General features: G+C 36.9%; 1 protein-coding gene across 13 annotated transcripts in view; it reads right to left on the reverse strand.

Annotated features, from left to right (window-relative positions):
- Positions 1 to 27,214, reverse strand: part of LOC308193935 (bifunctional heparan sulfate N-deacetylase/N-sulfotransferase 3) — a 389,183-nt gene that overhangs the window by 296,666 nt on the left and 65,303 nt on the right. The window contains exon 1 of one of the 13 annotated variants that reach the window (XR_013950082.1): positions 7,446 to 7,464. The exons of the other annotated variants lie outside the window; for them this stretch is intronic. The gene's annotated coding sequence lies outside the window, so the exon portion shown is untranslated. Of the gene's footprint in view, positions 1 to 7,445; positions 7,465 to 27,214 lie in introns of those variants that run through there. 13 annotated transcript variants of the gene reach the window in all.

Below are 27,214 nucleotides of genomic sequence, written 5' to 3' on the forward strand. Positions count from 1 at the left end.
TCTGCATCAAGTTCCTCCTCCTCTCTGCCATCACAACCAGCCTTCATCCTCCTGCCTGAGCTTCTTCAGGAAAAAGCTGCTTTGACACTTCTAAAGATACCCAAAAGCTAAAACAATGTCCATGTCTGGACTTACCAACTACAACAGCGACAGAAGCCTCCTGTCCTACAGATATTTCTTCTGCAAATTTCCATTGTTCCAGAATAGCCCAAGAGTGAATTCCAAAGCACCAGCACCAGTAAAAAAATTGTCAAAGTTTTGAGCAAAATAAGGCTAATTTTCTAGCTCATAAAAATATCTCTGCAATGAGGAGCACTGTTAACCTATTTTTAAAACAGCTATATATACACTAATGGGAGAGTATTTCATTCTGTCACCCATACTATTAATTTTTTTTTTTTAAAGATCCATTTTTACTGATGTTAACTGTCAGTAACACTATGTAACCATAGTCAAAAACTATGGCAAGAAAGTAAATCTTAAAGAATGGAGCAAGATTCACAGGAAAGGTGTAATTATACAGTAGATTTCTATCATAAAGAAGTTAGGGTGGTTCTTTTCCACTGGACCATTATTTTAGAGTTGAAAATTTGGTGTTGTGGGCAGTGATGCCTTTCTCAGTCACACCCTTAATTCTGTGACAAAGTGAAAATGGACCCATGGTGCACAAGTCACACTCTACTGCCTTCCCACCAAGTGTTATAGGTATCCCAACAACACTTGTTGTCATTTTCCTTAGTCATAAATACTTTTTCCTTACTGTTTCAAATATGAGATGGAAAAACTTCAGTCAATGTTTATTTTAGCCCAGATTTTTGCATTATTTGACATCTCTGCTGGAAAAGATCAATGTACAGACTGAACCTAGAAGTACAACTGTATAAAACATATAGATTTATTTTGACAGATGAAGCTTGGCATTTGGAGAGCTGTTATTATTCAGATTTTAGTTTTTAAAGGTTGTTTAAAATTGTACTGCTAAACAGGAACAAACGGGAATGGAAAATTCAGGTTCTAACAGAAGCAGTTCCTCCTTATTTTTAAAGTAAGGTTTGGCTACTATGGGTAACTGATTGGATGTGCATTTGGACATCAGGGAAGGGAATAATTTAAATTTCAAATTTAAGACAAAGCTTTGAGTTGCTGAATTGTATTTGCAAGGTAGTGCTCAAGAGAAATTGCTCTTATTCCCCATGTTGATCGACTCTATTCGGCAGTTTCTCAGAGCATTTCTGGATCTGAATGTTAGTTCAAGTGACGTTACAGCTATTTAATCTTTTATTTCTTTTCTTTTTTTTTTTTTTTAAAAAAAAAAACACAACATAACTAATATGGTTCTTTCCAACACGGTCTTTACTAAACTATTCACACAAGGGACCTAATAAATTTTAAAGTAACTTTAAATCTTTAGATGGGAACAGTGCACCAGTATCATTTCCAATTTGATTTATTAACAAGATCATTATCTTAAGACTTGGAAGAAAAGATGAAATTGTCATCTTTGATTCCTGGCTGTGAGATGCTAATGCATCCAAGGGTGAATTGTGTATTCAATCTCCTTTCATGCTAATCTCAGGCGTTCCCAGTGGCTTTAACACATGATCAGGTTTAATGGCAAAGCTACTGTCTGTCAGACCACAGTTTTAACCAACTAAATTAAACAAAATATTATTTTAAACATAAACACCACAAAATGTGAAGTACAAGGCTTATGAAGCCATCCTGCATAAGCACCACTCCTCATGCATACTTTCTTTTATGCTTCATGCCCACACTTCCATCTTTAAGATGGGTAGCCAGACTGAAGGTTGAAATGTGAGCTTATTCGTTTATTTTTATTTACCTACAGTGAGGTATCCCCAGGCAGCCCACAGGTATACAGAATCATACAAATATCTATCATATTCATTGGGCCCTCTGGAGGTCTTCTGGCCCAATGTCCCTGCTCAAAGTAGGGTAAACACACATTCTGCAGGACTGGATATTATCAACCAGGTCTCAAGTTAAAGTGATGTATTCAAGTACCCACTTTCATTTGATTAAATTGAGATTTCACTGGCCAAGCAGTCAACTGTTGCACCCCTAAAAACACCTTCTCCTACAAAAATGGAAACCAAACCCAATCAAGTGAAAGGAGGATGAATAGCCATGGAGGATAGAACTGGGTCAGCCAACTCACTTGACATTTACTGTAATTCAACTTTCTGTAATGAGTGAACATTACTGAAGGGTTAATTCATGAACCCTTCCTTTCTAAATCCACAGTGAAGGTCTAATCTCAGTATATAACTAAATAAATATATTATGGCATATTATATATGGCATATATATGCCATATTATATATGGCATATATTATGGCAGAATATTTTTTCAAATGCATCCTTTGATGCAGCTAAATATTATTGCATAGGCTACAATAATATGTGCATTACTGTCCCCTCAGTTGGCTCCTGAGGCTCACATTGCTCTTCTGCCTATGTCACTTTGAATGCTAATAAGATCCCAGAAAGTGATAATTACCCTTGGGGACTACATGCAGAAACTGTCCTTTCTGGAGGGGAAAAAAATAAAAAAAAGGCTACTTCATATCTCATGTTAATCCAAATTTTAAAGGAAACCTTATGCCACTTACCAGACTCCTGCAACTTTCAAAATAGCATTATTTGAACTTAATGGTCTTTATCTTTAAAGGCTGTTAGTTCTTGAATCCAGAGAAAATAAAAGTGTGGATGGTGGTATTCTAAAAAATGATGTAATTAAAACAATTTTTGTTTGTTCAGAGAAGGACTAGACTGCCAAATATAATATAAAAATGCAAACAAACCCAAACAATGGGAAGATACCAGCTATAAATTGTTCCTATAAGTTTCTATAAGTAATCAACCATACAACTACATAAACAGCAAGAATAAAGAAAAGATTTTAAAAAATCATATAAATACAGGAGACAAAACTGCTCTCAAGGAGGTTGATGCCCAACTCCTGTCTACCTTTAGATATTTACAGGATTTAAGAAATGAAGTTATACAATTATTCTTATAAATCATTTAGATTTGTGAGAAATTTCCATGTGGATTTTTTTTTCTTTTTTTCTTCCCTCTGGGAGAAACATTACCTATGAAAATTGGAGTCAATTTAATTCTTACTTGTAGGGTTTTGTTTGAATTACTTCTCCCACATAATTTTTGGCTTTTTGGTTTTGACGTTGGTGAATTGCTAATTCTGCACAGCCAGTATACAGATGCTTATATCATAAATGAATTTTCAAAGTTTTCAGAAAAATAAATATTTGTGCTTTAATTTAGAAAGCTTTGGAGACTTACTATCATTTTCCCAAATACCTCCTGGCTACCAAAATAATCAAATTAAATGTAATTTGAAATCAAAGCAGACAGTGAACAGTGCTTTTATTTGAAAAAGTATTTATAAATCAGGTTTGCATTGCTCATTTGTAGATGATGAAGTACCATGAGCATCATGCAGGTGACTAATGATTACTGAGCACATTAGCTTGGTTGAGCGGATTATTTAGTTCTTGTCATCTATCATCCTTTACCTCCCTCAAAATAGCAGGACTTAATCTTTCATCTTTCATAGCCTCCCCTTAAGTTAATCAGATGCAATCAAAATGCAAGCCATAAAACACAACAGCTTAAAATCAAATCAACATTAATATCTCTCTCTCGAAATAAAATACCCTGTTCAGAATTCTTTGTCTGCTTCTAATCTGGTTTTCTTCTGATGCACAGGCAGAATATACTCAATGATAGATGTCAGAGAAACTGAAATTAAAGCTGCTTTATGTGAAAGCCCTGTAATATGTTTGTCTTAGGAAAATAGGTTTTCATGATATTAAAATTTTGTAAAAAAATGTTCAGAAAGCACAGTTTATTAAATTTGAGACATGAAAAAATCATTTGCTGTTATGTTCTGGTTTTGCACCTTTAATATTTGCTATTTTCATGAAATCTACTGTTGTATAAACATACAGGACTGGTAGATAAGCATGCGAGCACTATGAACCTCTGTGCCAAACCTCGCAATGCCACACGTGCCCTTTTGCAGGACAAAGGAAGGATGGCTTGCTCTGTACTGCAGTGTGCCCTGGTTTGGGGAATTTCTCACTTTCCTCATTTCCTGTCTTAAGTCTATTCATGAACTGTCTAAGCCTGTCCTTTTTATTTAATATTTCAATCTCTTGAATCATCAAGAACATCCACTCCTTTACACCGCAATCTTTTGTAGGAGGTCTCTTGCAATTTTCCCAACAGGCCGTATATGCTAGGCAGCATTACCCACAAGCTCGGCAAAATGCTGTATTAGAAAGAACCACCTTTTCCTATCTAGTGCTCTGCAAATTCTGAAAAGTTCATTTTTTGATAATTGTATTGAATTAAAGAGTGACATCCACAGGGTGTAGAGGCAGATACAGTCCCTGAGGGAATCCAATTCTATCTCAATGTCTATCTGAACCATATCTTTTCTCCCAAACATCCCCTAATAGCTCCTTATTGCCTGTGGTTCCTGCTCCATCTAAACAACTTCAAAATCCTTGTAACAGGATAAGAATTTTGTTGCTGCACTGCAAAACTTTAAGTTAAACTGTTAAACCTCAAACTAGCATGCTACGCTTGGAATTCAATGCTAGTGTTTGAATAAAACTTTATTTCTATTCTTTTCATAGTGTTTAGCCGTAATGCTCCTAATCAGTTATGCCATTGGTGGGTTCATTTCCTCCTGGACTGAAGTTCCAGAGTCAATTCGGCAGACAGAAATGCCTTGTGGGACACGCTGCGGCATAAACTCCAGGGTTCGTGCTACCAATAAAACCAGGACTCCTTATCAAACATGGACTGAGCTCATGAGCAAGGGAAGCAAGAGCTAGAGGATACAGGAAGAGTCAGAAATACGGGTTAAATGAAGGAGGTGCAAGACTAAAATGCCTCATAAGACTAACATTTCCAAAGACTCTAAGCAAACGAGGAATGAGTTTTAGCCTGGTACATAACTGGACTGAATCTTTACATTAAATTAGCTGGAAAAAGCTAATTGACCTTATAATTTAGTCATAGGGAGGGCTTTTGTTAGCTAGCTGAAACTTCAGCAGACAGCAGAGAGGAATGAGGGAAGGAATGGGAAGTACCATCATAATGGAGCACCTAAATTACAACAAAAGATGACTGTTGCTAAACTGACTGTAAAAAGGAGTGGATTATTTCCTAGTCCCTGCCAAAAGTTGAATGGATGACTTGGATAAAATATGAATATGAACATTTAATATACACAGAGTAATCAAGTTGAAAGGTCACTGAGGTAGCAGTCATTGTGCAAAGTCATTTACAGCGCTGTATTTACTGGTCCAAGTATCTGCCACACAGAAGGAATTAGTATGAAGGTGTTAATTTACAACAGAGCAGGTTTCATAAAGAAAAAAGTAAGAGACAAAAAGATCTGTTCGGATTATCAATATAAAAATCCCATTTGGAGAACATATACTTAGATGGATTTTTTTTTTAATTTTATTTATTTTATTTGAAAAGCTATTCCATGTTCCTGAAATCTATACTTGCTCATTGTAGAAATTCTTGTTATATATTAATGGCATCTTAGTGCCTTGCCTGTGAACAAGAGAACTTTACTGTATCCACATAAGCAGTATTTTAAGAGGCAAAAAAGGAGTTTATGCCTAACAATGAGATGCTCAGAAACATCTGTACCTGCCTGGTAACATACAGACATGGCGCATTACTTTGCTAAGTATCTGCATTGGTTGCCTTTTCTGAGAAAACAGCTCGTACATACTGAAAAGAGAAAGGTTTTGTCAGGCGAGCTGTTGGTGGAACTGGCCACAAGTTACAGGTTCTATTCACACATAGTTTGGGGTCCCAGGAAAAGTCTAAGAGGCACTGTGAAATGTTTTATGCTTGCTTAATTTTACCCGGACTGGTAGAGTTTAGGAGTAACAGTGTCAGTATTTCAGGCTGTCAAATCCTTGCAGGTAACTGGGCTGCAAAAATGAGACCAGACACGCATGCATACACAAATGCATGCCTGGCATTGCTCTCACTCTTCCAAAGAGCACACCACCACACTGTACAAGGCACTGGGAATAACTGTTTCCCCATCTGACCCAAATATTTCCAACGGCTTTATTTAGAGCAAGGTATTGCAAGAGATGTGAAGGGTGGAAAATAGGACAACTCAGATACCTCAGCCTTTGCTGTGAAACCGCTTGTTCCACCTACCACCTCCATTAAAAAAAAAAAATCCCTATCACTTCAGTATCTGTGTTCCACAAATCAGACAAGTGCTCATGAATAGATATTCCAAGAGTATTACATGCTTTTTATCACACCTCTAAGTGAAACCTCCTTTCTGCTTTGTGTCAAATCCTAATTTTCAGTCAATTTATCATACCATAAATAAACCACTTAAAGAAAATTTTGGAAAAGACTGACAACAAAAAGGTACAATTAAATGCAGAAGTTTTTTCCTCCCTGACTTCTCTTCTGGAACCATCTTATGAAGAAACTGAAATCACGAGAATGTTCTCAGGCATTTGCTTTGAATTTTGCTTTGCATGTTTATCACCATAAAATTGTTCATGTGTATGTAAAAAAATAAATAAATAAAAAATTACCATGACAATCTGGTTTTAAATCAGGAACTGAGTATAAATAATTGACTCACTTCCATTGACCTAATGCTTCATTTTTATTCAAAATGTTCAGTTTCACTTTGTGTACATATGCCACAAGGCCCATTGCTGTTGGCAAAAGCTCCCACACCAAGAAAACATCTGTTAGGCCCGCAGAGATTTTGTTATTATCCACCACTTCCTTGTTAATGCATGGTCAATACTGCGACAAGAAACCTCTCAATAAATATGCAGTGGGAAGACAAATCACCAGAAAGTTGGAACTACCAGCTGTCAATACAATTAGAGACAAAAGAGCACTAGAGCCAGCCTCTAAGGATCATACAGCCACTTGGGAATTGATTTCCTCGGAGGTTACTCAGTCAGACCTTTTTATGCACAAACAGAACCTATTTGTTGAGAAGTACCATTTGTCAGCCCTTTGCTACATTTACATGTATATTTCAGCCCTTCCTTGCCCAGATTAATATTCTTTTAAAATAAACTATTTTTTAAGATAACAGAGATAAGTACACTTACCGTACACTTTTTCTCCAGTGATATATGGACGTCTTTTTATTAAATTCTAATGGCTTAAGCTGTAAACTTTGAGATCTAGACTGCAAATAACATAGTATTCCTGTGCAAGGGATCCCCCACTTTCCTGTTACCATATTGAGGTTTTTTATAATGAAAAAGAATACAGTGAAGAGGGCACAGAATGGAAATCAACCTCTGGGAACTGAATGGAGATTGCAAAAGACAGGCAATGAGAAAAGGTAAAATGAGCATTTCCTCTCTACCTACCTACTTAGCAGAATGATTTGTGCTGGATAAGTAAGACAGTACAATATCCCATTTTTTCAGGCAGAAAGTCACTGCATGCCTTGCTCTTTCTTGAAAAATGAAAATGAAAAACTTATTTCAGTCTTTTTCATAGTAGCGTGCTTTCAAGGCCTTCAGGCTATGCTCATAAGCAGAATAAATCCTCTCACAGGAAAAGTTGGTTTTTCCTGCAGATATCAGTCGGTCAAAACTCTTCTGACAGAACAGCTTTTGGAAAGCAAATGCCAATTTGAAAGAATCCAAACACTCTGGAGAAACACATTGATTGCATCAAAATTCTGATGACATTTACTGGAATCCTGCCCAGTTTCATGTCTGCTCATCTTCCATCTTTTCAGCCAGTATTTCTAGACTCACAATGAAAATAAAGTGTAAAACCAAAGTTAAGAAAAAAAAAAAAGCATTGAAATGAAAGAGTTCCATTTCTATGCAAATGAATTGTTTCAGTGCCTTCAGAAATGCATTATTCCAGAGCTGATGCTGCATGGGAATTTACCAGCTATGGTACTGTCTCAGACTACGCTGGAATTCCGACTAAAGGGAAATTCCAAGTTCCACCCAGCTACTGCTGTTCAGAAAGCAAAACCAGCACCGTTTACTTGGGTCACCGGCCGTGTCTGCAACAGCAGGGCTGTCTGAGCCGAGCTTCCCATGGCAGTCAGCACAAAAATGAGCTCTGTGCATAGGTCTTGCTTACAGGAAGTCCCAAATTGTCAAAATGCCAACAGCTGCTCACATAGCTCTTAGACCTCCTCACTGCTGAGAGCTTCTTTCCTATGCAATGACTTGAAAATTGCAGGAAACATCATGCCTAAGCACGTACTTCTTGTGACTGCTTCAAATCGAAATCAAGAATAGCCACAGGTCAGTAATAAACTTGGTTGTGCTGCATGCCAAACTAGCATTTACCAAACTATCCAATGCCAGAAGGGAACTGCACAGTTATCCACGTTATGCCTACACTTGTGCGCAAAACCTTGGAGAGTCCCGAAGAGAGTAGCTCTGACCCAACCAAGCACTGCGCTTGTTCACCCTTTGCATCTTCACTTTTTTACCATAAATGCATCTTTGCTACTTTCTCATTTTCAACTCTTTCTACGTTTTCATACAACTATGATGCCTCCTTTTTTCTTTCTTTTTCAGTTACAATTACAAACAACATTATTGCTACTTTACAAGCAAAGGGAAGCATAAATCAAAACAGGAATTGAATTAAAAGAACAAGTAGTACTATCCCCTGCCTGGCCAAATTGCACTGATATTAATTAAATTCTCTGCATTTGAGCTAGTGCTTTATGCTTCTTTGAATTTATCTTCTCCAGCTCATTTGTTGTTAACTGACTGTGCAACATGCCAACCATCATTTCACTGCAGCACTGATTATCTTTTATCAGCTACCATTAAAGGACTGGTAGGCAGCACATAAGAAGTGTCTTGATATTTAATTCATCAGTAGTTGTTCCACTTTTGTTTTAAATAGTACCCTCTTACAATCTATCATATAGCTTCCTGTTTCACTCACTGTAATTACCATTCATTAAAATACAATACTAGGGTGGGTTTTTTTTGTTAACATGACAGCCTTGTGATTATATAGCATTGTTGTGATCCATGCCCTTATTATTTATTCCATAGTCTCAAACTCAGCTTTATTACAAGAAACAAGCAGCTTTAAATGTTAGTAATTTGTAAGGTGAACAAAGTATCAGATCCATCAAATAGAATATACTGAAAACAAATACTGATATTTAGGTATGTTAACTAAATTCCAGCAAGTAGTTATAATGGAGAGAAGAGGGAAGAAGGGCAAGGAAGGACTGCGGTGACCCTGAGTAATTTCCTTCAGAAAAGGCTACAAAGTTTCTATTCAAAAACCAACCAACCATCACACACATTGGTCATCCTAGATTTTTTTTCTGGACTGGTGACTTTCCACCACACTACTTTGAAACACATACCTAAAAACAAAGAACACAGATATAATTTAATAATCCTTCTCAAAAGTATCCATCTCAAACAACACTCCAAAGTCCTCCACCCCAGTCTGCTGAATTTGGATGGCATTCTTCTTTCTTCCACTATTCTCTTCAATATGTCTGGTTTGCTTCCTTTCCTTACTGACTGACCTACACTTATTACCTTACACTGGTGTAACTGTTCTTTTAAGTTGATTTGAATTCTTCCTGAGCATCTCAGAAGGTAGTGTTTTAACTGAGTTGTGTTTAATATAGTAAAAAGGAATACCCTCAACTGTAACTAGAGTTCTAAATGGGCTGCCAAGAGTCATGCAATCTTTTTTCCATAAAGATCCTCCACACTCCTATCTGTTTTCTGATGCCTTGTCAGCAGCTCATTTAAAGTAGGCCTCTTTGCATCAAGGATTAAATATCATCTATGCTGATGTCTTCTGGCACTCGAGAGGAACATACAATTCTATAGTGCAATTTGCTTGATTTACTTGAGCAGAGAAACAAAGTAAGTTAGACAAATTGCAACCCAGAAGAACGTGGTTCTTGCCAGTGAACACACCGTTCGTCTAGGTGACTCTCTTTAATGTAGGCAATTGCATGGTACTACAGATCTGCAGGTGTCTAAAAAGTGATGAAATTGAATCCCACCCCTGCTTTCTCTGGGTTAAGAAGGTAAAAATCTTTGTTTTTCAGGAGGTTCTCTAGATTCCCTTTTTTGCATGGAACAGGACTAATAACAGCTGCTCGATTCCATATGCTTAGTCTGTGACTTAAGAGTTTTCATAAAAATCAACCCAATGTCTTAAGTTTTGGACACATTCACTGAAAAACAAAACTTGAAACGTTTGAGAGCTTTTTTTAAACTGAAGTGGGAAAGAATCCAAAGAAAAACAGGGAACTGGGAAGGGCGGAAAATAGAAGAGGCAAAGAAAATCTAAATTGAATGAAACAAAACATACCACCACCACAAAACACAACAGCCAACCAAAATAAAATCAAATCACCAGAGAGCATCATCACTATCTGCTAACTTTAACTTTAGAATTAATGAAGAGCTTGACATTCTTTTTAAAGAACAGCAAGCTGAAAAATCTGACCTGAATTCCTTTATGTAGTCCAGCCTGGCTCAACATATAGCTTCACCATGCAAACAAAACCTTATTTCCAGACTGAGACTTGAAGATCAACTTCATGGATTTGAAGAAGTAAAAATTAAGTATTTCAATGAAGTTGAAATATTATGAAATGTGTAATTGTAAAAAACAATTAACATTATTAACATATTTTGTCAAATAAGGGTCACAGCATGCTTTTAAATTGTAATATGAAAGAGAAAAATTTTAAATAGTTCATTTCCAGCTTCTTTAATCCAACTGAAGCCACTGCTGTGAAATACCTCTGTTTGAAAGACACTGCCTTGTTTCTCCTGCTCGGAGAGCACCATCCTATTTGTTAAACCCAGTTCTACACAGTCTACTGAGATATTCCATTTCCTCAAAGTCTTTATAACTAGTCTAGTCCATGTCAAATCATTAAAGACAAGCATGTTTTACCCAAAATAACAGTTGCAATGTCCTTCTCCAGATCTTTGTCACACTTGCTGTGCTCTACCCACTCAACAGCAGAAAGTTTTCTTCCTTATGTTGGACCCCTAAAAAAACCCGAGTGTTTATTATTTTTCAATTGCAGTTCTATCACTGTTTATGACAAATGTGTGTTTTTCTAAATCATAAAATATACTGAAAATGACGGGAAATATTCTAAAACTAAAGAACTAGTGGCAACTTCTTGACCCTGAAATAAACAGGATATTACTTGTTTACAGATCTGAAAGACCAAGAATGTTTTCAGGTTTAGAATGCAATTTACAGAAAGTTTCATTACTGTTTATTAGATTAACATTTTTTAAAAGTAGTTAATATATCAATTGCCAAGTAGTTTGACAAACTGCAACAAAGCTGGGAAATAATTTTGCCATTATTCAATTTCTTTGTAGTATTACATCTAGCTGCCCCTATGTAAATGTTTTACACTCACTTAAGAGCATCTAATTTAGTGGCAGTGATGGAACAAAAGCTAGGAATTGGGCCTACTGAAATTAGGGAACATTACCGAAAATAAGAAGAGCACAAACCAGAATAGCTCAACAGGCCTCAGTCAAAAACATACCTTAATACAAATTAAAGACATTATCAGTAACACTACATTAGCATGCTTATTGAGGTGTACAGAGATGAGAACTACAATAAAGAAAGAAGAAATATATGGAGAACTGTAGTGAATTACTGAAAGCATAAGGCAACTGATGAAATTTGGACAGTATGGAACCTATCCTACCTACTGTGTTACAACAGTAAGTTTATAAATAAAGTTCATAACACTGAGAATTCTGTACAAATGAAAAGAGACTGCTTTAGAAAAAAAAAATCAAATCTCTTTGAAATGAAATTACTCTAAATTAACCTCAATTAGGTTAAATTACACTTGATGTAATTCCTTTTTCCCCAAACTCTTGATATTAACTTCTGTGTTTTACCGAATTACACACACTGTGCTTTGCATATGAATGCCTTTGTATGATGAGCTGTCTGCATTAATTTAAAATTAATTTAATCAGGTTAATACTGTCTGTTTTGACAATTATAAAAAAGTTTCTGAAAGACAGCAAAGAGAGATGAAAAAGGACACGCTAAAATATGTTCTTATACTGGCATCTACAATTTTTTTTATAGAATAGGGCCTAGTGTTCAGACTCTGCATTTAAGGCATACTAAAAGAATATGAAAAAAAATTCTTGCTCTTAAGGTCATAAAGCAACATTACAGCTCATAAAGAGCATTTTTTTCTTTGGCTGAACTGTTGGTTGAGGGCTTTGAACAAGAGCTTTCTTTCTGAATGAACTAGATCACATGAATCACAGACATATGATTTTGAACAAAATACAAAGTTACCCCAGATTACTTTTCTGTCCAGAGCAAAAATTATGGCTAACAAACTTATACAATCTTGATGACTTCAATAGAGCTGACCAATATGACCATCAAATTATGGACAAATTTTATTTCTATAATCTGCTCAAGAATCTTTATCCTGGGAGTACAAGCAACAAATCTTGGAGGAAAAAAAAAAAAAAAAGCATTCATATGAGATTCCCAATCAAGTTTAGTAGACTAAGGAAAGCCAGATTCTTCCAGAAGCTTAGCATTGATCAAAATTTTTTTTTTTTTTTACCAAATACTGATGTTAATTATGAACCTAAAATGCCAAGACTCAGTGCCTGCTAAGCAGAAAATAATTAATTTGGCCTTTGCTTGTGGTTGTTCAAATGTTGCAGGGTACAAATCAGAACTGATATTCATGCTGTTTTGAATTTGCATAAGCAGTTCACATTTTCAAGCTCTCAGAGCCAAACTGGGCATTTTAACTGTTTTGACAGTAATGATTTGAAACAGGCTTCATTAGCTGCTAATCAATGAACTGAATACATTTATGGCAGTATTCTGAAATAGGATATGGACCAGTGGTCTCCTGATCCAGAAGCTTATTAAAAAAACTTAAGAATTTTATCCTTAAAAAGGATAAAGAAAGATAGGATGTGGAAAAAACCAAAGTATCCACATGCACATATAACTCCAGTTATCGGCAGCGCCTCATTCATTTATCCTTAAAGGATTGTTATTCTATATATTCATTATATTTATATAACCCCTCACTTCACTTAATTAGATTTTGAAAGAGTTATTAATATCACAATAAAAGGTATTTGCAGTGGTACATCAGGCTCAACAAACCTGAAAAGCACGTTTTTAGAATTATTATAAAAGACGTCAGTATAAAATCAAGTGCCTGATTACATCTTCTCTTCCCTGCTCTTAAGTAAGGACCAAGATTTACAGGAGCCTCCCTTTGATCTCCCCTTTAGCAAGGGACTGAAGTCTCCAGATCTCACTTTTCAAGCTCACCTAAATACTTGGAGAAATGAAATGATGACAGAGGAATGAATGACACCTCTTTTACCCAATTGCCACTGGCATGAGTTAGGACCACAGGAAGAATCTACAGCTTCATGAAACTATCTGGTATAATGGTTGAAATAAAGTGACATTAATGAACTCCTTGAAAAGAATTATAACTAGAGGCAAAAGGCTAATGTTGAGAAAGGAAAATACAGATTGCTGAGTAAACCTCCTAACTGTGATGAGCATTCAGCTAGTTTCCTAGGATTACCTACAGAGCACCAATATTGCCCAAATACAGAAAGAATAAAAATAGAAATAAAAACAATACCTGATATTTATTTGATCTCAAAGGTAACCCAAGCAACCTATTATGCACATTTAAAATCTTGGACTTCAATCTGTCAAAATCTTTCAGAGACTGTACCACCTCAATGTCTCCCTGGCTGTTGGCTCCCAAAATCCTGCACTCATGGCATCATGACAGGAAACACCCTTACTGAGCCACTTTTCTCTACTGCATAGTATCCGAATTCACCTTCTGTTTCTTAGGTCTTTCATTTCTTACAGCTTCTTCTGGACTGAAAGAAAACTTTACCTGTGGAGCAAGAAAACCTGAGTTTCTGCCCATCTCCATTCTTTTGCATAATGATAGTAATGAAGTTTTAGAAATTTGGGGGATTGTTAACATTGGAGAAACAAAGGGCCTCTCTTCTAAGATGCTTGGTTTTCTTCTACTTTGTAAGCACAAAAGGATTTTTCACATTTATGAAGAGCAATTAGCTATCGCAGAAAAGTATGGTAGTTCATCTGCTGTAAAAACAGTGACGATGAATTGGAAGATTTTTGGAACTAAATGCTTTGTTTAACAGTAATGATGCCGTTCTTGGTTGGACTGCATTTAAACTTACTGTAAAATTCAGCTAATCAAAACTTACAATGTTTCTAAAAAGATATTAAGGAAAACCAGTAAAGGTTACATGCATGTATTAGCTTACTAAATGTTATCTCCACAGGCAATACTGCAATGAACGATAATCAATAATCGATTAGCTTCTTATTATTGTGAGTCAAATTAAGAAAACATCCAGTGGAGTTGAACCTAGTGTTCTAGTAAAATAAGTGTCCTCCTATTGAACTTTTAATCTAATTTTTAGTCATTACAGTAGTGTATTTCATTCAGACCAGACTGTGGAGGAAGTTGGCTGAAGAAGTCCACACTCACTGCTTCTTTACTATGTTAAAGTTACACAACCACAGATGCATCTTATTCCTATAAACAGAAACAGCCATAAAAAATAGAAAAGAAATTACTGTTGACCCAGCAGCTTTCTGTTATTTTCCTTTACAATCTACAGAATAAGGCTATCATTATGGAGTTAGCTTATTTAACTAGGGTAGCATGGGATGGGGCCCAAACCCTCATTATTTCCTTTGTGATTAGTCTTTTCTAGAACTAATTGTTGTGGATTACAACACAACTGAATAGAAAGAAAGCCCCAAGCTGCAGTCACAGGAGCTGACTTCAAACTTAGCAGTCCATTTGGAAAACAAACAAACAAACAAAAAAAAACACCAAAAAACTGCAGTGGGAGCAGATTCTGATGATGGCAAATTCTGGCAGGGGGGAGGAAGAACAGTTTATGCAGAGTAGGACTGGCATGTACCAGAACACTTTTTTTTTTTTTTTTTTTGTAAAAAGGTCCTGCATGAGGAGAAACATTTTTCTAGGCATTTGTGACAGAAGTTTAAACAAAGTCTCTTAGAAAGACTAGCTGTCTTTGGAGTATTTTAAGTCTGTGGAATATGTTTAAAAGGAATATCTTTAAAATATCTTTCTTATCCTATAAGAAATCCAAACATTATTTTACATTTCAGATTTTAAAGCTGCCATACAGAGCCAAGAGGAAACAGTAGTTACATATATATCTCAGATTTTAAAAGTCTAATGTAATATTATAAAATGTTCTAGAGGATAATTTAGTATGTTTTAATGAGAAAATTCAAAGGTCATTCCTGGCAGCAGAACACCTAAGTTAGTTCAAGATAACAAATGCAAGGAAAGCACCAGTTCTTACTGTATTTACACTTCGAAGCGTGGACAATCAAGTGTAATGAAAGAAATACAGACTTGCTCTGCAAGAGTTCATTTTTCATCAGTTTGTAAAATAGCCCAGTTTCATAAACATCCCACGAAAGAAATTTACCATGGTATTAAGGGTAAATATCAAAAAAACAACTGAAGAACATAACCATGTCTCAGCAGAGACATGCAAAACAATGAAGTAAAGGGTAGACAACTGAAGGCTTATTACTTTGAGGGTGAGAGTAGTAGTAAGCAACATATGTCTGAAAGGAAGGAAAGCAGGGTTTGCTAACAGAGAAATTGGACAGTTGGTCATTGTTGATAGAAATACACAAAGATTTGAGCTGAAAGGAGACATTGATCCACCAGAGAATGCAGAAGCACCTGTTTGTACTTATGCAAGTAAGCTAATCCAGTTGCCAGGGGCCATTCTTGCCTATTAAAGTACTACCAACCACCTGCCCAGCACAGGGGGAAAAGGACACCAAGCAAAAGCAGGAAGGAGCCGTATGTGGGATGATGGAACTGAACGGAACTGGCAGGAAAACTGCAGGTTGCAGACTGGCAAATTACCAGAACTCCTGAAATCCCACAAGGGTTTATATCTGGGAATATATATGATGGAAATGAGAGAATGTAGCCTGTTTTTTACTCTAACAACAACAACAAAAACCACATTGAATAGTGTAATTTTCTGCATTGACTGTAACTATAGCAACTATGATTAAATGTAGGAAAATCATCATCTGTACATCTGTACCCTCAGCAATAATGAAACATCTGTCCATCAAGTCTTCAGATTACAAATTTGTCAGCTCTGAAGACTATTAGATCATGAAAAGACTTATATCATAAAGAATACCATCATAACCTGGATGTTTCCTCTCCTCCCCCCAAATGGTATCTAAAATTCAGCAGGGTGCTTTTTGAACTAACAGCATTCTCCCTAGTAGAAGTAATGATAATCTGGCAACATTAGTGAAGGTACCTTAAAAATCAGTCACATTTCATGTAAAAATTCTTTTTGATAGAAAAATTACTGTAGTTAAATTAAACAGTAAACACAGAGGCAGAGAAAAGGTCTTGGCAAAGGATCTCTACAGAAGACAGCCAAAACTGAAACATGCCTTTGCTCCTGTAGGACTGTAAATACAAATAGGTGTGCTTACTTACCTATCATGTTCTGAAAGCCTAAAAGGATAGTAAATTGCTGAATGGACAGGAGAAGGAAAGATTACATAGAGCTCACTACTTTACAGAAGAACTCCCCACAGAAGTTAAATAAAGAAGTACTTAGCATCCTATTTAAAGGGATTGGCCAGATTTATTTATTTACAACTGAAATAAAATGGTATGACCTTCCTAGATCTTTTCTTCTTGTTTAAATGTTTGAGGATACATGTTTTGTTTTTTCTTTTGTTTGTTTGTTTCAGTCTTCAACAATATTTTCCATTCTTCCCATGTAGATCTTAGTTGTTGCCACTCTAACCTGACGCATTGTCAAATACAACCCTCAGAGTGCAACATGCTGTAGTGTAAACTCAGCCTATAAAGCTTTAACTCAGACTAGAGAAGAGTTAACCTTCAGTTGCACGCCCTGATTAACACACCAGCATGCAAATGAAATTCCTGCCTCCCATGCTAGTGACATACTCAATATGAAAATTTCCACTTGCCATGTATTTTCCCAGTCTTCCAACAAGAGAATGAATTCACATATTGACTTGCTGTGTCACATAAGCCTGCCATACACTACTGATTTGTCATTTTTGCTTATATCTCTCTCTGCACAGGAATATGCTAATTATCTTCATAACAATACATCTCAAATCTAGAGGGAAAAACAAGGCTTGTAGCCAGTATTCAACAGTAAAATAATGAAAGTCTATAATATAAATGCTTCAGAGAAAAGTCTGTACTGTCAGCAGACATGGTAGACTGAACTCTCCTCATTGTTTTTGACAAATTCCTGGTAATCAGAGATGCTAATGTTCACCTACACGCCGAATACTAGAAATTTAGTTAAAAGTGATGCAGTTGAGAAATTGCCAGAAATGAAGTGCTGAAAGCTTACAATTCCAAAACTTCGTAATGGTAAAAGAAATTTGCAGTGGAAACCTGAAGCAGTAAACCCCACCCCCAAAATGTCTTCCAGTGTTTCCTGACTTCAAATATACAGCTGTGATCAGGCCCAAGTCCATGCCTTCACATACTTGCGGGGTGGTGCATTATGCTACATGATCATGTACATCTTTTGAAGCTTCTCCTCAAGCAGTACAATTATGCAAGCTGTGCATGTTGCACTGATTTTAATTTAGCATATCTTATGACAGAAGATGGTGAAATCCAGGCAGTCAAATGATCAGAAAACTAAACAGTGACCTGAATATTCTACTAGATGACTTAAATCAGCAGAATGATCTAATGATCTAGTGCGTGGCAACCCTGCCAATGGCAAGTGGGTTGGAACTGGGTGATCTTTAAGGTCCCTTCCAATCCGAGCCAGTCTATGATTCTATGAAATACCAAGATACAGAGAAGTCAGAGATACCTATGATTATGAGATGTGTCGTATCATGTCACCAGCTTATCTTTTTTACGTTTGTTTGTTTTCCCCATAGATTGCAATCAAACCTAGAAAAGTTCTTTCAGGATTAAATTACTTTATCTTCTAGAACTTAAAATTTTATTTCCAAGAAAGAACATCACATGCTTATATTGCACTTCAAAGGAGAAAGAATATCTTGTAGCTGCTTATCATAAGCATTCAGTGCTTGGATGGCAGCAGTCTTCTGCAGTTGCTTCCATCAGTTGTGGTTTTTGCCTTTCATACATCTTGTAAACATGACTCAACATCCTGTTTGTGTCAAAAGACGCTCTTTACATCAAATTGCAAGGGGAAGTTGTCATAACAACATGACCTCACAACTCGGTATTTTGTTGTCATCTAGGTGAAACAAGGAAATATTCTTAACATAGAAACAAAAACACTATGTCCTGTTACCTGTGCTTAGGCTAAACATGAGTACTGCTATAAAACATCTGTTACATACTTAGAAGACAAGCTGAAAAAATGTGTGTGTGTACATATGCACGTAACTGCCAGGAACTAAAGGGTAAATGATTTTAGCAGAGATACAATGCATACAGTTCCTTTCCTCTAAGGTTTTAGTTCAACTTATTTTGTTTGAAAATGTCCTTTGCTAGATATTCAGAGCTGACAGGAAACCAGCAGCTCACTAGTTTCATGCTCCATGCTAACATTCTCACTTGCTGAAGGCATTTATGAATGTATACCTTATTTATGTAACTGCCATTATTCTGTGAAAACTTGTATCCATCAGACATTGAACTGACTGCATTTTCCTTTGATTTCTGTTTGTTTCAGACTCCGTAAAGCCCTTTTGCTACACTAAAGCATGACTTCTGCTTGCAGGAAGAAATCATTAAGTTATCTTTACAAAGCTACTCACAAGGGTATGGAACATCCTTCTGAAAAGGGGCAAAACTTTTCAGTTTTTTACTTTCCAGTAGTTCACATATCCAAAAGCCACGAAAATGGATGGAAGTTTGTCCCAAATATGTTTGGATAATAGAAAATCCAGTTAGCAGAAACAGGAATAGAGACAAATTGGAATGGGACTCCTCTGACCAAATGAAGGGACCTTTGCCTGGATTAGCTTTCCTAAGGTCCCTTCACAGATGGAGAGAAACAGGCACACCAGCTTCCCCTGAGGTAGTCACCAGAAGAAGTCAGAGGTATCACACCAGCAAAGCTCCTTTGTCTCCACAATGGCTACCAAGGGAGCATATATGAGACATCTAAATTAGATACAAATCCTATTCCTGCTGTGCCATTAACTCATTGATTTGGGACAAAGTTCATTGTTGTGTCTCAGTTTGCTATCTTTTTCATTGACAGGTTTGTCTCTGCCTATTAAGGAGGAACACTAGAAGACATGGCTGCAGTATTGCTAAAGCACACTGACCTATAAATCAACTTTTGTACTCTTATAGCAGTGACAAATAAACCTCCTCCCCAAAAAAGCTCTGTACTTTGCATTCTGTACTGTTAAAAAAATAGCAAAAATAAAAAAGCAGAAAATATTGTGATTCCTTTTCAAAACATTAGGAATTAGAACCAAGCATTGTTCTGTAGCCTGCTTTTCTTTATTTCTGGGAGTCAGTGCCTTCCCAAATATAGCATGGCACCCTTCAAAAAGGCTGCAATCTTCTGCAGATGACAGTCAACAAAAGGGTCAGAGAAATCCCAGCCATCCACATGCACACAGTTTTTCAAAATCAAAGAGTGACTAGTTTTTAGAAATGTTCTCAATACAATTACTATACGAAGGTTTCCAGTGTTAATTTTTTTTTTCCCCCCAAAGATTCTGGACAGGTTTGTTTCTTCTCTGACTGTCTGGCAGTGGGACCTGTATATTCCCAGGGTAAATGGCCTGAAAGAATCTTTTCTGCGAAAGGAAGAACCTGGAGCTAGCTCTCCAGGATTCGCATTCAGGGTTGTGAAGACTTGTTTGAAACTCTTCTTTGCTTCCTTGTTAGTAAAAACAGAATTAGCGCTATTTGTTTCACATTACAGACTACACTTAAAGATTGCATCTGTAGCACAGGGCACTAGCAACATGCTAAGTATTACCCTTACCAGGTAAGAAAAGTAACAGATGATTTTGCCTAAAAATGTATCAGGGTTACTCACAGTAAAAGAGTAACCCTGGAATTAGGAGCATCACCTTGATTCTTTTTTCTTCCAATGTTACAGTTACTAAAGTACAGGTCAGGCTGAAAATGTGTATTTTTTTTATTTTTAAAGATTCAAACATTATTTTATGCTGGTGAGTAAAACTCGACTTTTACTTCCCCCCTCCCGTGCTTCTGTTTATGTTAACAAATGCATAACAAAACATTATCACTCTTATTTATAAACAACTCATATTGCTATTAAAATTACTGTTTTTTTTTTAATGAAAAATTCCAATACAAATATAAAGAGATGAACTGATGTGTCTAGCGCTATGCATAAAATTAGGAGTGGCACAAGAAAATAAGTCAATTAGTGGGACAAGAAAATAAATCAAAAGAAGAGTATCTCTCATAGAAACTCTGGCCTCTGTGTAACAACAACAGTATGTCCCATTTAGTCTTTCTAAACCACTGACATTTCCTCCAAGTTGGACTGTAACAGAAGAGCCAGCAGTCTGCCTTACATATTCTTATTTGGATAGATGTGTGGTCTTCTCTGCTAAGGTTACCTATCAGATTCCAAATTCGGGACATAAACCAATGTAAAAATGAAATTTCTTATCACATTTTGTGTCATTTGAAACCTGGTGTCACTGGCAGCTAGATTTAGCTGCTCATTCCCCATAAATAAGTTAAAATTCTGAGAATGTTTGCATATAAGGAGCACTCATCTTGTTTCAAAGCTAATAAAAACAAACAAACAAAAAAACGCTACATCAATGCCACAAAGATGAGGGATAGCTAGATTTTATATGATATGTGTTCATTCTTAAAAGCTGGCAAAGGACATTGCAGTTACAACCAGCACAACCTATCCAACATTCTCATGTCAAAAATCAGGCAGAAATAATAACAAATTTAACAGTACTCTATTTAAAAATAATAGACAAAATAATTACATTCCATGACCCTGCCATAAGCAGAAACAATTTAGTCACATAGCTAATGACTTCAATTATAGCTTCAATTATACTGTTCTACTTCCTTCCTCAATTTTTGAGGCTGAAGTCAGACATATTGGAGGACAAGAGGAAAGGTACAGCTGTGATTCAGAAGTGGAAGCCAACAGAAAGTTCGAATTTGCTTTTTAAAGAATGTACAAGCTAAGATTTGTGAAAAATGGACAATGTCCTTTCATACATTCTGCTAGCAGGCACAGATAAAGTACAAATTTGCATTGAACCCGTTCTTCCATCAGCTTTTAACTACCAAGAGCAGGAATTTAGGATGTAGCATTAACTAATACCACAGAGAAAACTCCAAGTTTAGTGAAAAAAAAAAGAAAAAAAAAGAAAAAAAGTGGCCAAAGATTGATTGGAATAAGTGAGAAACCAGCATAAAATACCAGAGAATGATGGCCTACTGTCTACTAATAGTTTTATATTAGTAGCATACATTAGCACTTTATATAATACATGTTATCCAGTCTACCTATATGCTCAGAATGCACTTCTCTGTTACAGTAACTGCTAGCAGCATCTTCTCTGTTTTTAAATTAGAGATATGAGACTGGGTGGCTGGCTGTAAAAATGCCCTGTGCTGTTATGATTCCTTCCTTTGTGTCACCTCACCATCTGTTTTTGGAACAGATGCACCGCTGTATGGTGCTCTCATGAATATCAGCTGACTGCTTGACCTTACTTCAGTGTTGTGCTAGAATAACAAGTGGCTACGCATGCTATACTTTTTGCCAACAGCCAAAAAAGACTCATTACAGCTTTTATTTGAATGATATTCTACAGATTTTCACTGAATCATTTCCATTATTGGACTTTGATGTCATTCTTTTAAAAAGCCAAGGCATTAATGCTCTGGACCAGAGCTCCCCATGAAGACTCCGGACCACACAGTTCTTCTGGCCAGATGTCCCAGACTCCACTAACCACAGACTTATTAGGGTTGGAAAAGACCTCCAGTACCATCTGGCCCAACCATCACCCTACTACCAACGTCACCCACTAAACCATGTCCCTAAGCACCATGTCCAACCATTCTTTGAACACCCCCAGGGAGGGTGACTCCACCACCTCCCTGGCAACCTGTCCCAGTGCCCGATCAGTCACACAGACTTCAGTAGGAGGCTTCTGTCTACAGAATGCAGAAGCAGGACAGACAGTCTTCAACAGCATTTTACGTTACATAATAACAAACTATCCAGAAAATAACAAGTCTGCATGTAGGAGTATGTGACATTGAGGACTGATGCAATTTGACACACTCATGGGTACCACCCTGTCACATGTATGACTGCTTTAATGTATTGAATAGCAGCTATCAATATTTCAATATTTTATCATTTATACATTTTTCCATCGAAGAGAAAAGCAGATCTTTGCTTAAGTGAAAAAATTGAATTAGAATGATTAAACATTTTCTAGAAGAAGATGACAACTTTAAAGACTTTCTGCTATTGAAACTTAAACATTATTTTCTGTTCACCCATCCAAATGTGAACAGATGAAGGTGATAGCTCTGAAATAGAGCCCTGTTTACTTGACTTTGTTCTCTCAGGAACAATAGTCCCTGTTACACAACAATCCTGCTGCACAGAAATAATTTAATCTAATACAGTGTAATTGGAAGCCTCTGTTCACCCTAGATACTGGTCAGCAGCAAAAGAGTACAAACACAAAATGATACAAGCCTTTCATTGCTGAAGGGCAATTATGACAGTGCAGGGTTAAGAACTGAATTGAAAGAGATACCTCTTTCAACCGTCTTCTCCAAAATTACTTCCTATAATGGCTTTGTCCAGTAACACAGGAAAATGGAGTAAACAGATGATCGTAGCAATAATGAATGGATTACTCACAGACTTTTCCAAATATCTTCTGTGCTGTACCTGAATAGTTACTTACAAATGGTCGAAGCTGGTATCATGTTGCGTCCCTGCCCATGGCAGGGGGGTAGGAACTAGATAATTTTAAGGTCCCTTCCAACCCAAACCATTCTGTGATTCTATGATACAATATGATGTGCCCCAAAGAAGCTGAAGGAACTGAAGATGCTTAGCAGCTTAGAGATCAGGGGTACTGTCTTCGCTCTGGTCACAGAATATCCAAGATTAGGCAGGAGGCCTCATCTGCACACTGCAGATCAGTATCAGTCAGCTTTCCTTTCTACAGTGTATTAGAGTCTACTCATAGTAAGTTATTGGCAGAATAAAATGCTACATGCTACAAAACGGTTATTTTTGTTGGCCTTGTTTCTGAACAAAATTATGCTCAGTACCAAGTAAATTCCAAAATCCACATATTTTAGAACGAAACAGAATTCATGATGCAAAAAGAGCAGGATATGAATTCTGGTTAGTTACAGTAACACAGGGAAGCTTTTTTCCCCTCATCCATAGCAACTCCACACTCCCACCCCCAAAAATAATGTCTGCAGACACACTTCACAGTAGCTTTACAGTTTCCAAAGACAAGGTTTGCTCTGGTTCTAAGCAACCTGGCACCAAGTGTCCTCTGCTATTGTACTTGGAGTGAGAAGCATACCAAGGTATAGGACAAGAGTGAGCTTATGGCCCCATTCCTAATGGCCATTAACTCCAGCACAGTGCTCTGAACCTCATGGTTATTAGTGCAGCAGATGGTTGAGATTTTTGACACCTGTCCCAGCAGTTTTGTTTTTGCTACAGCTTGCAGAAATTCACACACAAAAGACATTTGTCAAAAGCTAATTGACAAAAGCCAAGTTGGGTGAAATTGTATTTGCCAAGAATAAATTTATTGCTAACAATAGGCAGGTCTGAGTAAGGAAATATTTCTCTCTGATGTCGATAATCACTTCTCCCTGGATATACTAAAAGGCAAAACTAAGAAATACACTCCAGACCACTAACAGTCTATTATCTTGGATAAATAAAAAGAAAACAATGGGTGGCTTACAGCATATTACTTTGTGCTCGAACTAGCTATGTAAGATTACACACGGGTAATGGTTACCGACAGTATTCTCAGGTGGGTGCATTTATCACAGCTTTGTTTCTCAGTTTCTGCTTCTGATATGTAGAAAATGTCATTGGATTCAATTTTATAATCCTGTGATTTTAGTACTGTATGTAGAAATTAAGAAAAGAAACGAGTTAAAGCACACTCTAAACTGTTCAGGGGTACTGTAACAGTAACTCAGTTTTATCTTGAACTTCATGTTAAAAAGAGCTAGTTAAAGCACACAAGCATTCCAAACTACATTAACCGCATGTTTTTTGTTTTTTTTTTTTAATATTCCCTTTACAATATCACTAGTAATTACTGTAATTACTTCAGGATTAAGGATACTTACACACTGAAGACTGTACTAAGAAAAACACATTGGTAATTAGGTAGGGGCAAGAGCTCAACCTCAAGAAGACCGTAGAAAGGCAGTCCAATGGAAGAGTTAGGGTCAGAAAAGGGTGAGAGATTTAGAAAAGCCTAGAATGTGAAAGGATGTTTTTTCACTGAGAAACGGACACTTACAGGCCTTTACTAAAACTTCTGTTGCCTGTCTCGAAGTACAGCTAGAAGGTACATGGGGACTGATTGTTCATAGTCCCTCCTGGTAAAAGAAGTAGTGTGAAATCAGAAGGCTGATCCAAAACAAAGCCAAGGAGATAGCTCCTTATGTAAGGGCAGCAAAACACTACAGCTCCTTTCACTGGATGTCAAAAGTTCAAATGAGTCCAAGGCAGACTGGACAAATTAATGGAAGAGAAAGTCACTGAGAGTTAGCAGCACACAGGAGTCACATCTGGGTAGGGCTGTTGTTAAGCTAGAGGCCTTGGAGGTCAGTAACATACTAGAATGAGTGTTAAACCTTCTCTACCTGTCACGTAAGTTGCTAGCTACTGGGTGAGACAAACCTCTGGTCCGATCTACAGTTGTTTCTATGCTTGCCACCATTTTCACTGGTGACCTAAATCATTATAAAGGATTGATTTAGACATCCTAAACACCTCTGAACTCACTTATTCGCAAATACATTATTAAGCTACTATTTAATTGTTCACAAAAAAAATCCAAAAAAGAAGTAACAAAAATTCTCAAAAGATAGAAAGTTGTAATTATTCAACACACACACATCAAAAAAAAAAGTTTAAAAAAAACGTAAAGAACAGAAAACCCCCAAAGAACTGTATTTTAGCTATCAGTCCAGCTGCGCAGAAAGACGTCTAGATTTCTTTTCCTTACCAAACCCTTGTGAATAGCTGCAGAGTGTTCTGGTAAGCATCCTGTAGTGGCAAATGCTGTGCTTGTTGGACTATAGAAGGCCACAGGCTTTGTGCTGACCTGACAGCTCAGGGTCTCGGGATTGTCAAGAGCTTGTTTTGGCTTGAACTAGTTTTAGCTTGTTTCATATTACGTGGATAGCAGGCAAGTGACTACTTCCTCCCAGGCAGAGCTTAGGTCTGGCAGTGCTGTGGGTGGGAAAGGCCTGACACTGCTGGGTCAGCCATTTCTAATGAAAACCAGCCCTTTGGGTGCCCTGAGGCTGGGGAAGCTGCGGTGCTATGGTCTGCCTTTAAGTGGGAGACACTGAGAAGGAAGCAGACTGTGATAAAGAAAGGCATACAAAAGAATTTAAAGGTAGACCTAAGACAGAAGAGGAACAGACTTTCATCATGATCATAATATTACTCCTGGTGAGGACCCTGAAATGCTGACAACACACTGCAAAATGCAGTTTTTGAAGAAGACAAACTGTCAACATTACGGTCCAGAAGGACATGGCAATGAAGAATGATTTTAAGAGAATGATATAAAATGATCTCAGTGTTCTCACTAGCTGAGGAGAACCATGAAGTCATTTTACTTTAATGCACAGAATATACTCTGCTTTAATAGCTGAGCTATTCATTTTAGTCTCTCAGTGGCATTTACTGAAATGCCATCAATTTAAATTAGTTTTTATAAACTACAGTCTGGGACTTTGGAACAGCATCCTCTCCCCAGTATTATTTTACCGATAAATATCAAATTAATTAAGTGACATCTGTTAAGCAAATAGAAAACGTAAAGTAAGCATACTTTACGTATTCTTTGTTCTGAGGTAGATGGTACTATTATAAAAACATAAGCGGTACCTGCTTCTATTAACATTTGCAAATATATATGAACCTGATACAGAAAGTGACGTGCTTGCCAAAATCATCCATCCAATCACGGTGCCATAAAAAATGAGCAGTTTACAAGAGGTATCTGGCAAATGCCTTCATTCTGGGGAAAAACATCTCCTTTCTTCTCCTCCTCCTCAAAAAAAGAAATGAACAGGAACGCTTTTTCCCCCTTTTTCTTAATCTAAGCAAAACAAACAAAACAAAAGCCAGAGATAGTCATGTCCTTCAAGAAACACCAAGATCAATGGTAATTACTGTAAAAACTTTAGCCTGCTGAACTTGAATCAGACCATATCACCTTCTTTTCTATTTTACTATTGCCCCTTGGACTTAAAAAACAAAGAAGTTTGGTTCGTGCTAGATTTTCTTACTCCTTACATGCTTAATATTACAATGAATTCCATCTTTATAGGCCTACAGTAGTGAAACAGAAGACAACTGGTCTGATCTAGAGCAAGAGTCTGCAAAACACTGAGAAGGGCACGGAATACCACTCAGCCTTTACTTCTGACAAGAAGAATGACTTTAACTTCCCTATGCCACCCTCCTCACAAATTTCTTTCTACAGGGGACATTAATCACTGTGTGTTGCTGACATGGTAGTAGTCAGCCCTCTTGGTTGTTATATTGCTGCAGTGCAGCTTCACCCAGAGCTGCCACCTGAGCTCAACCCTGAGACTGCTCTCAGTATCACTTGCCAACATGATGACAGATGATTGAGGCCTATACGTTTGGCTGCAACACCTCTGTTTTCAGTCTGGGTTAGCCACTTTTAGTGATTCAATAAACATAAAGGGGAATTTCCCTAACACTTTCATGCAATTTAATTTTAATTTTTAAAAATTATTTTTGTTTGA

Source organism: Anser brachyrhynchus (genome assembly GCF_964034855.1).
Source record: "Anser brachyrhynchus genome assembly, chromosome: 4".
Classification (NCBI taxonomy): domain Eukaryota; kingdom Metazoa; phylum Chordata; class Aves; order Anseriformes; family Anatidae; genus Anser; species Anser brachyrhynchus.